Raw genomic sequence first — 9535 nt, 5'->3', positions numbered from 1 at the left:
ATTATCCCCGTTCATTTGTCTTTGACAAAACTGGGGTGTACATAAAGGACAGCATCATCAACACAACCAAGATGCTAGGAAAGAAGGTTAAAGGACTTTACAGAGTAGATCCTTATGCTGCAGAGGTCTTCTTCACTCAAAGACAAAGGATTGCTGGAGAGAATGTTTGGCATCAACGTCTAGCTCATACAAATTAGAATATCCTGAAGCATATGAAGAATCAAAAGTTAATTCAGTGCCATAGAGAACCACAATTTGTATGTAGAAGTTGTCAGCTAGCTAAGAGTACTGCTCTACCTTTCCCATTGTCGAATTCTACAACTACTAAACCCCTAGAACAAATTCATTGTGATATCTAGGGACCTTCTCCAGTTAAATCTTGTCAGAATTTCAGGTACTATGTGATTTTTGTTGATAGCTTCTCTCGGTTCAGTTGGATATATCCATTGAAGCTAAAATCAGACTTCTATGATATTTTTCTCATGTTTCAGAGATTAGTAGAAAACCAACTCAACTATAAGATCAAGATTTTCCAATGTGATGGTGGAGGAGAGTTTATCAGTCACAAGTTCAGAACTCACTTACAGAGCTGTGGCATTCAACAACATGTCTCATGTCCATATACACCTGAACATAATGGAATATCTGAAAGAAAACATCGTCATATAGTTGAACTCCCATTAAAATTTTGGGTTGATGCATTTGTGACAGCCAATTATATTGTCAATATTCTTCCCACTCCAAAGTTAAAGATGCAGTCTCCCTTTAGCAAGTTATATCAGCATAAGCCAAGATATGATCATCTCAGAGTTTTTGGGTGTGCTTGCTATCCCTGCCTTCGACCCTATGCACAGCACAAGATGGATCCACGATCCCTTACTTGTGTTTTTCTAGGATACAATACTCATCATAAGGGATATCGATGCCTTGTTCCTACCACTGGTCACGTGTACATCAGTTGACATGTGGTCTTTGATGAGACCTTCTTCCCCTTTTCTCAGAAACTAGCAACGACTTCTTCAACTTACACACATTTGTATAAGCTATGGACAGAAGAAGAGAAATTTTTACAATCTCCCAGTACAGAGAATATAAACACTTCATTATCTCATCATACAAGTTATGCACAAGACCCTACAGGTGAGCAAATTTCTACAGAACCAACAATGCCTGTTTCTATAACTGTATTACCTATGGATCAAGCTTCTTTTACTTCTCAGAATGTTTCCTAACAAGTAGAAATACCTAGCTCCACAACAGAGACAACAGCTGAACCAGATATCAACCAAGTTGTTTCTAATATTCAAACAGTCTTACAAGGTACACAATCTACTCATCCTATGCAAACTAGATCTAAATTTGGTATCACCAAAATCAATCCTCGATATGCATGTCTGGCTGAATATCGAGTTCCTCCAGAACCCAAAGTCAATAAAATCTGCTCTAGCAAATCCAGGATGGCATTAGGCAATGCAAAAGGAAATGGATGCTTTACATCACAATCAAACTTGGTTATTAGTTCCCCGTACCAATGACATGAATGTTATTGGCTGTAAATTGGTGTTCAAGACTAAACTTACATCAGATGGCAGCCTTGATCGATTGAAGGCTCGACTAGTAGCCAAGGGACTTCATCAGGAAGAATGAATAGATTTCACAGAAACCTTTAGTCCTGTTATTAAACATGCTACTATTCGAATTATACTTTATGTGGCAATGATAAAACACTGGTCTATACATCAACTTGATGTCAAGAATGCCTTTTTGCATGGCACCTTAAACGAAACAGTTTATATGGAGCAACCCCTTGGCTTTGTACATCCACAATACTCTCAGTATGTATGTCTTCTTCAAAAATCACTTTATGGACTGCGTCAAGCACCGCGTGCTTGGTATGACAAGTTCAGCAATTTTTTGCTCAAGCTGGTTTTTTCTGCAGCTCAACTGATCCTTCTTTGTTCATACTTCATAAAGGTCAAGAGACAGCACTTCTATTGCTATATGTTGACGATATAATCCTGACTAGTAGCTCGGATAAGTTGTTGCAGACACTTATTCACTCTCTCAGTATTCAATTCCATATGAAAGACCTTGGCCATCTCCATTATTTTCTTGGAATTGAAGCTACACGAACATCCACTGAGTTATTTTTGTGTCAAACCAAATATGCTCTTGACTTACTCTCTCGTGCACATATGTTTGACTGCAAACCTATTGCTACACCTCTTTCTCTTAAACCAGTCACACTAAAAATAGATGTTGATCTTCTTCCAAATCCCATGGACTACAGAAGCTTAGTAGGTGGCTTACAATATCTCACTATCACTCGCCCTGATCTTGCATTTGCAACAAATATCTTGTGTCAAAAACTGCAGCAACCCACTATTGGTGACTTCCTTAAACTGAAGAGAGTACTTCGTTATGTAAAAGGAACAATTCACCTTGGCATCTCTCTTCACTCTCGAAGCTCTCTCAATTTATGTGGTTTTTTCTGATGCAGATTGGGCTAGTTGTGTTCAAACCAGACGATCTACCACAGGTTTCTGTACTTATCTCGGCTCTAATCTCATCTCATGGACAGCCAAGAAACAAACAATTGTTTCTCGTTCTTCCACTGAAGCTGAATATAGAGCACTTGCTTCGGCAACAGCTGATCTTACTTGGATCACTTTTGTTCTGAGAGATATTGGCTTTCCTCTACATTCTCCAACCTTACTATTCTGTGATAATCAATCTGCAATATCCCTCACAGCAAATCCTATACTTCATGCTCGAACAAAAATATTGAGGTTGATTTTCACTTCGTTCGAGAAAAAGTTGCCTCTGGATCCTTGTGTGTTAGATATATTCCCAGCAACAATCAAATTGCTGATATTTTTACAAAGCCCCTATCGAGACTAACACACTATTCTCTTCGTCTCAAATTGGGCATTGGCTATTCACCCCTGCCCAATTTGCGGGGGGATGTTAAGACTACAGTAAATAGCAGCAGCACAGCCACTAATAATGCCATCAAGAACAGGAGGAGGAAAGCATATGAGGAAGAAGCAGAATATATAAATGATGTCGAGAAGGGTACAAGAAGAAGAAGAACTACTGTTAAAAACAGAGAAAGGAAAGAAGATAAAGATAAGGGTGATGCTACGGATTGTATTGTTGCATATGAATAATCTGCGAAGCTTGTAAAGCCAAGAGCTCTCTGATTAGCACTCTGTTCTTGTACTCTGTTTCTTCCTTTTCCGGTAATCAGTTAGTTTCTCTTCAGTTAGGTAGTTGTATCTTCTTCAACAGCTCAATAACTGTAAAACAGATTCTTAAGAGAGAGCTAGTGCAGATATAAAAAGGAAATCTCTCATGATGTAGATCTTGTGAAGTTGAATAATAGAAGAAGTATTTTCATCTCAATTCTCTCGTTTTCTCTCCATCACTTCCTGTTCATAAACTTTCTCACCCCAAAGTCTTATTCTTATGCGTTTCTTGGGTACTCAACTCAATATAACGCATGTGAGCGTTTTGAACCTGCCCAAACAAAATATTTCTCTCAAGGGATATCGTTTCGATGAAACTCAGTTTCATTTTGCCTCTCGTATGTATCCTTCATCCAGTAGCATCGAGTCACTTAATATTAATTGGGCCCCACTTGGTATTCCTTCTCCTATAATTACACCATCTAGCCAATTGCCGCTCACCTATGGAATTGTCATTTCTTTCCAAGGGCAAAGAGGGATCAACCCTACCTGTCACGACCTGAATTTTCACTGCGCAAGCTGCCCCATTCGTTAGGAGATCTTCGGAAACACTCAACTATATGCTGCTGTAAGGTATATGTAAGGTACTCTAATCCAATCTATAAGGTAATTTGGGGGAGAACCCAAGCTCAGTAAATGACAACACTAGTTCTAAAGGAGATATACTCACCACTTGACCAAGGAGCATAACATAACGACAATCAACAAGTAATATAACATATCATTTCAAGGAATCATTATAATTCAAAAGATGCCAATTACTCATTTGGCAAAAGTACGATATATACTAGACTTATTCCTTTATTATTTACATGCTCATGATAGAATAATACAATCGCACAAGAAATGCTACATGTATTTTATATGATTCAAGTGTCAGTAATAGAATCTCAATCTAACATGTTAAGCACTCCATCTTTTGTGAGCGCGTATCTTAATGCAGTTACAAACACATAAAAAATCTACACATTCATAAAAGTCGTTACAAGCACTAACAAATCATGTCAAATTTCTCTCAAAACGTGCTCACTATAGTAACAAAGACATCAACATACTCAAAACAACGAGCATTCACATGCACTTTCCAAACATATAAATTAAGTTCATTTGAGATAATGTAATCCTTATGTTATGATGATAATCATGGGTGTTAGGAATATAAAAAAAAAAATGCCACGAGCTGATATTCTATTAACAGCTCAAACGTGCATAGATGAATGTGTGATCTTATAATGTGCAAACGCCACATAGTAACTCATCAATATACACATGTAAGTATATATTCTCTACTTGTTACTGGCCAAGACTCATCTTGGTTAATGAGAGATCATCACCACCGACACATGAGAGAGGAAAAATTCGGGAAAGGGATACTTAGTGAAGAATTAAAAAAAAAAAAAAATTGCGAAAATGGGCCTCAACTTAGGAGGCATCATCACTACCGACTCATGAGGGACAAAATCAAAACATTTCTTTGCCACGCTACTCGATCCATCTCATGACCGGTCTTCTCTATATCAGCAAAGATAAATATACCAGTATACAACCACATGGCCATGGCTATTCCATAATAGGCTTGGCTAGCGTGATGGTGCTGTAATTTTAATTTTCCGACTGTCTACTGCCGAAGACAACTTTAAATGGAGGAAACTAGGAAACTGCTTTGACCGGTTTTGTGTCATTTTCACTTTCCATCGTTTCCTCTCTCTTTTTCTTGGCCTAATTTAGGATTAGAGGATTCAAAATAAAAAAGATAAAAATTAAATACCGATATATAGATAATATAAGTAGAAAAATATTATTGCTAAAGAAAAAGAAATTTTTAATATCATCCGTGAGATGATACAAGTTTTATGTTCTCTAGCATCATGATTCCTTCCTCACTATATTCTGAAATTGAATTGTTTCTCATCTTCATCTATAAACAATTTTCATTAGTGAAATTGCTTTCAATACGAGCTTCATCCGTCTAAATGATATTAACATAAAAAATTAAGCATCGTATTCTATATATGTTAACAGATATGAATTAAATATCAACTCAACGAATACCTCTTACTGTCATGCAATCAAAAAGGCATATATTAATGACTCTTTTTCCACAATTATGTGTTAATCATTTTACAAATCCTAAGATAATCGGAAGCTCAAAGTATACTAGATAATTACATTTCCTATTTTTTGAGTTCTTAGATTTATTTTATTTGGGAACAATATTCACCAAAATTTTTACTTTGGCCAGAGAATCATATCTGTTATTTTAAAAGTTAAAAGTGAATCTTGCATATATTACTATTATTCAAATATAATCACTTTGATTTGTTTTTTAAAATAAAACAAGAGAAATATAACTTGTCTCGTTCCTTTTTAAAATAGTGAAAAAATCCCACCAATTCATTGACAGAAAAAACTGAAACCGGCAAAAGCCCGTATGCCAGTTTCCAACAATGAAACTTGTGGCTAACATCACACCGTCCATTTTGGAAAATGACCGTACGGTCATGTGCTCATTTTCCATTCCATAATATCACACGATAGGCTACACAAGCCATGTCATTTCATTATATAATCATAGGATTTCATGTCTCATCAACCTTATGGAGACCAATCTTCATCTTCTTCTTTTTAACTTTTTTCAGTCGAATGTGGAGACCTATCTTAGATGGTTAAACATTTATCTTTTCCCAAAACCTTATACACATACTCACAACTGCCACGTATCATTATATAATAATAGTGCAAATGTTATCACACTAATCTTGTGGCATTTCCCGTATTGGCATTGGAAACTGAATATCAATTTATCGTCATTTACAAACCACAAATTTTTATTCATGAAACAACCACCATTCCATCCAATAGCTCACAACATTTTTACATCACATGATGTTATGATTATTCCCAGTGTGTCATTAAAAACTAAAATGTAATACAAGTCACATGAGCCATTACACAAAGGACACTTGGCTTTCTCAATTCAGCCTGTGCACGGCATGAATTTTATGCATGTATGACAACATTAGTATGACCATGTACATGTCTCAAAGAACATCAAAGAGAAATTACTTGATAATAGTGCATCAATATACAACATATTAATCTCTTGATGCTTTCCATATAACAAATTCACATGGCATCAAAAGTTATTCAAAATGGTGCATCACAATTCCTTGATAATGGTTTCATCTCTCTAAGCCAAGCCAACTTAAAATATTTATCAAAACTCTTATAAGTTATAGCACCTCACAGTTATATGTATGGTAATACATGTTTTTGAATTACAACATTAGAGTGAGACAGCTTTCTAAAAGAGTATTGTAAAGTGCCACTACTTTAAAGATGTTTTGAGTTGCTTGCCAAACACCTTTTTTCACAACTGAGACTACCGCTGTAAAGTTGTAGCAAATAGTCTCAAGAGTGGAAAATGTCAAAATTGCATATTTGAAAATATTCAATGGATTAGAAAGTCTTATGCATTTAGTGAAGAATTAACCCACCCATAGGTAGCCGTGATGGTTGGGCTTCACTACCTCATCACTGAGGGAATGAGTTCAATTATCCGGATGCTCACAACTTAAGTGGGGGTCCCAAAGGTGATTTACTAAGCTAGCCCCCCGAGGTTTTACATCTAAATAGCGGCTTGCGGCGAAGCTCCACTGGTGCTACCGAGCACCGGAGGGTCATGTGATCCCCGAATGGTGATTTCCGACAGTCCCTCGGTCATTAAAAAAAAAAAAACATTTGTCAAATAATCAATCCAATGTATTTAGAGAGAATGTGGAATCAAATGAGATTATGGACAATATATTGTGACTCTAAAGTGAAGGTTTGACAAGACTTAGTGAATATTAAATATGTGATGACATATGCATGTCATCTCATTCAATCTCCTTGTTGTCATGGAAGGTAATGCTGAATGATTTCTTAGTGGTAAATCTGAAATCTTTGACACTCTTCCTTCTTTATGTAAATCTAGCAATTAATGACCTTCTTGATTTTCTTTAGAATTTAACCTTCATAGTTAAGAAAAAGAACTTTATTTCGATGATATTTATCTTATAATTAAAAATTCAATTAAATAAAAATTTATATATTTGAAATCGGTTACAAAATCAAGAAATGAAAGCATACCTTTAAATGAAGTTAGTCGTGAATACAAGCATAGATGCTTTATCATGATTTATGTAAACGAATGTCATGCCACATCACACAATGACAAATTCTCATACCCTCTTTCTAATAGTTCTTATATGACTAAATTCACCCATTTTTTTTTTTACCAAAAAGATAAAATTATCTTCAATCTTTCAATTGCAATTTAAAGCAATGGCCCCAAATTTTATTTACTTTACTTATTTTTTTAGCTTTTCTATATTTATGTAGGACCTACGTACCATAATTAAGAATTTTAAATGTTTAGATTTTATTTATTGTAGATTTCCATTTACATTAAAGGTACCATATTTTTTTTGTTGCTAGATAATACTTCCATAAAAGTTTGTTTGTCGAAAGATAAATTTCCAAGAAACCTAGTACTATTATACGCCATCGAGCAAATTTGTGGATAAATTGTCAAGTAGAGTATAGAACAAATTTAAAGAGACAACTTTTTAACACGAGTTTTTTGGTCAATTTTTTTTTTAACATATTAACTTGTTTATATGTTTTCACTTTTTTTGTGTGTTCATCAGGGAAAATCCCAAATAGAGACCTAAAGTGCCTTCCTTTTCTCAAAAGAGGACCTAAGAGGACCTGAAGTAGAGTCTGTCTCAAATAAAGACCCAAAGTGGTCATTTAGTCTCAAAGAAGGACCTCACTCACCAATTGGTGAACAGGTGCATCTCCAATGCATATTCTGATAGCCTAATCAGGGGTATTTTTGTCCAAAAAATTCTTCTCTTTTATATTTTATTTTCGGTTGTCCTATCCTTTGGGGGGGGGTCATGCATCATTCATCATCTTCTTCATCCCTTGTTCGTCTTCTTTTCAGGAACATCGGACTTGGGAAGGGCTAGCAAGTGCCAGCCGTTGGTAAGGGCCGATGAGGGCTAGACGCCCATCACCAATAGTGGGTGAATACATCAAGAATATATGTGATGGGTTCATAGTTAGGTTGAATCTTTAAACTATTCTTGGTCAATGAATTATTGAGTGGATATTTATAATCCTGTTGAGACTGATGTGGTCTTAACTTCACTATTAAGTATTGGATACTTAAGGGAATGATGAGTCACATGTCATTGGGTATTATGATGCCTGAGTTAGAACACAAGTATTTGTATTAGACAAATTCACTAAACGTGACGCATATGGAACGATTAGCGACATGAAAGCTTTTAACGTGGTCAATGTCTAATTGTTCATGCTTTGGTCTTGTGTAAATAATCTTTAGACCTGAGGCACAGTGTTAAATTGTGTGTTGAATAACTATGGTTCACAAGTGCATGTAATGCCGGGTCGTTGATCTGTCTTTATACTTGATGGTCATAGTTTGCTCATATACGAAGTTGCATGTGTGCGCAATATGGAATCTATCTCCTTGTTACATGCAAAGTATAATAATGATGTCTTATGCAATCTAATTATGACACTGCATTGAAATCCTCGGCCGGGATTGTAATCGAGAATAAATTGTTTATGTCTCAAATAAAATGCATGTCAATTAGATTTGCACATATGATCGAATTAATTACTTGACAAACATTCGATGGTCTTTATTTGATAAAGACATAGTAAGACAAAGGGATTGAATTACATTGTTGCCAAAGCTGACGGGTTCATTATGTTTTTAAAAAATTCACACTATCTGGGTAGCCATGACATATTGCTAGATATTAATCATAGCTTGTAGGACCTAAAGATTAATCGGGACAATTAATTCGTTTGGGAGTATTAATGTGTTTGTACAAGTCTTACTACCAGCTTAGTGATGAACCTAAGGATGTCACACACCATAAACAATTAGGATAACGTAGAACAAGAGAGAAATAATATTGCAAATGTGTTTGCAGTTATTGCAATCGAATTGTGTTGACTTGAAATTAAATTAAATGAGATTTAATTTAATTTGTGTTATAGTCACAAACCTATTTGCATATGATGCACATATTTTATTTTTAAGGGGATTGATTAATTATTTATTTATTAATTTAATTAATTAATTAATCAATTATATGTGCGTTTCCTTTTATTAATAATAACTATTAAAAAATTAATTGAAGCTTCGTGCACATGCACGGAGCATGAATGGTCAGCCAACCGCTGACCGTTCATGCATGAAATCGTGC

Source organism: Eucalyptus grandis, chromosome 5, assembly GCF_016545825.1.
Source record: "Eucalyptus grandis isolate ANBG69807.140 chromosome 5, ASM1654582v1, whole genome shotgun sequence".
Classification (NCBI taxonomy): Eukaryota; Viridiplantae; Streptophyta; class Magnoliopsida; order Myrtales; family Myrtaceae; genus Eucalyptus; species Eucalyptus grandis.
The sequence above is the reverse complement of the archived record's forward strand: the minus strand, read 5'-3'. Positions refer to the sequence as shown.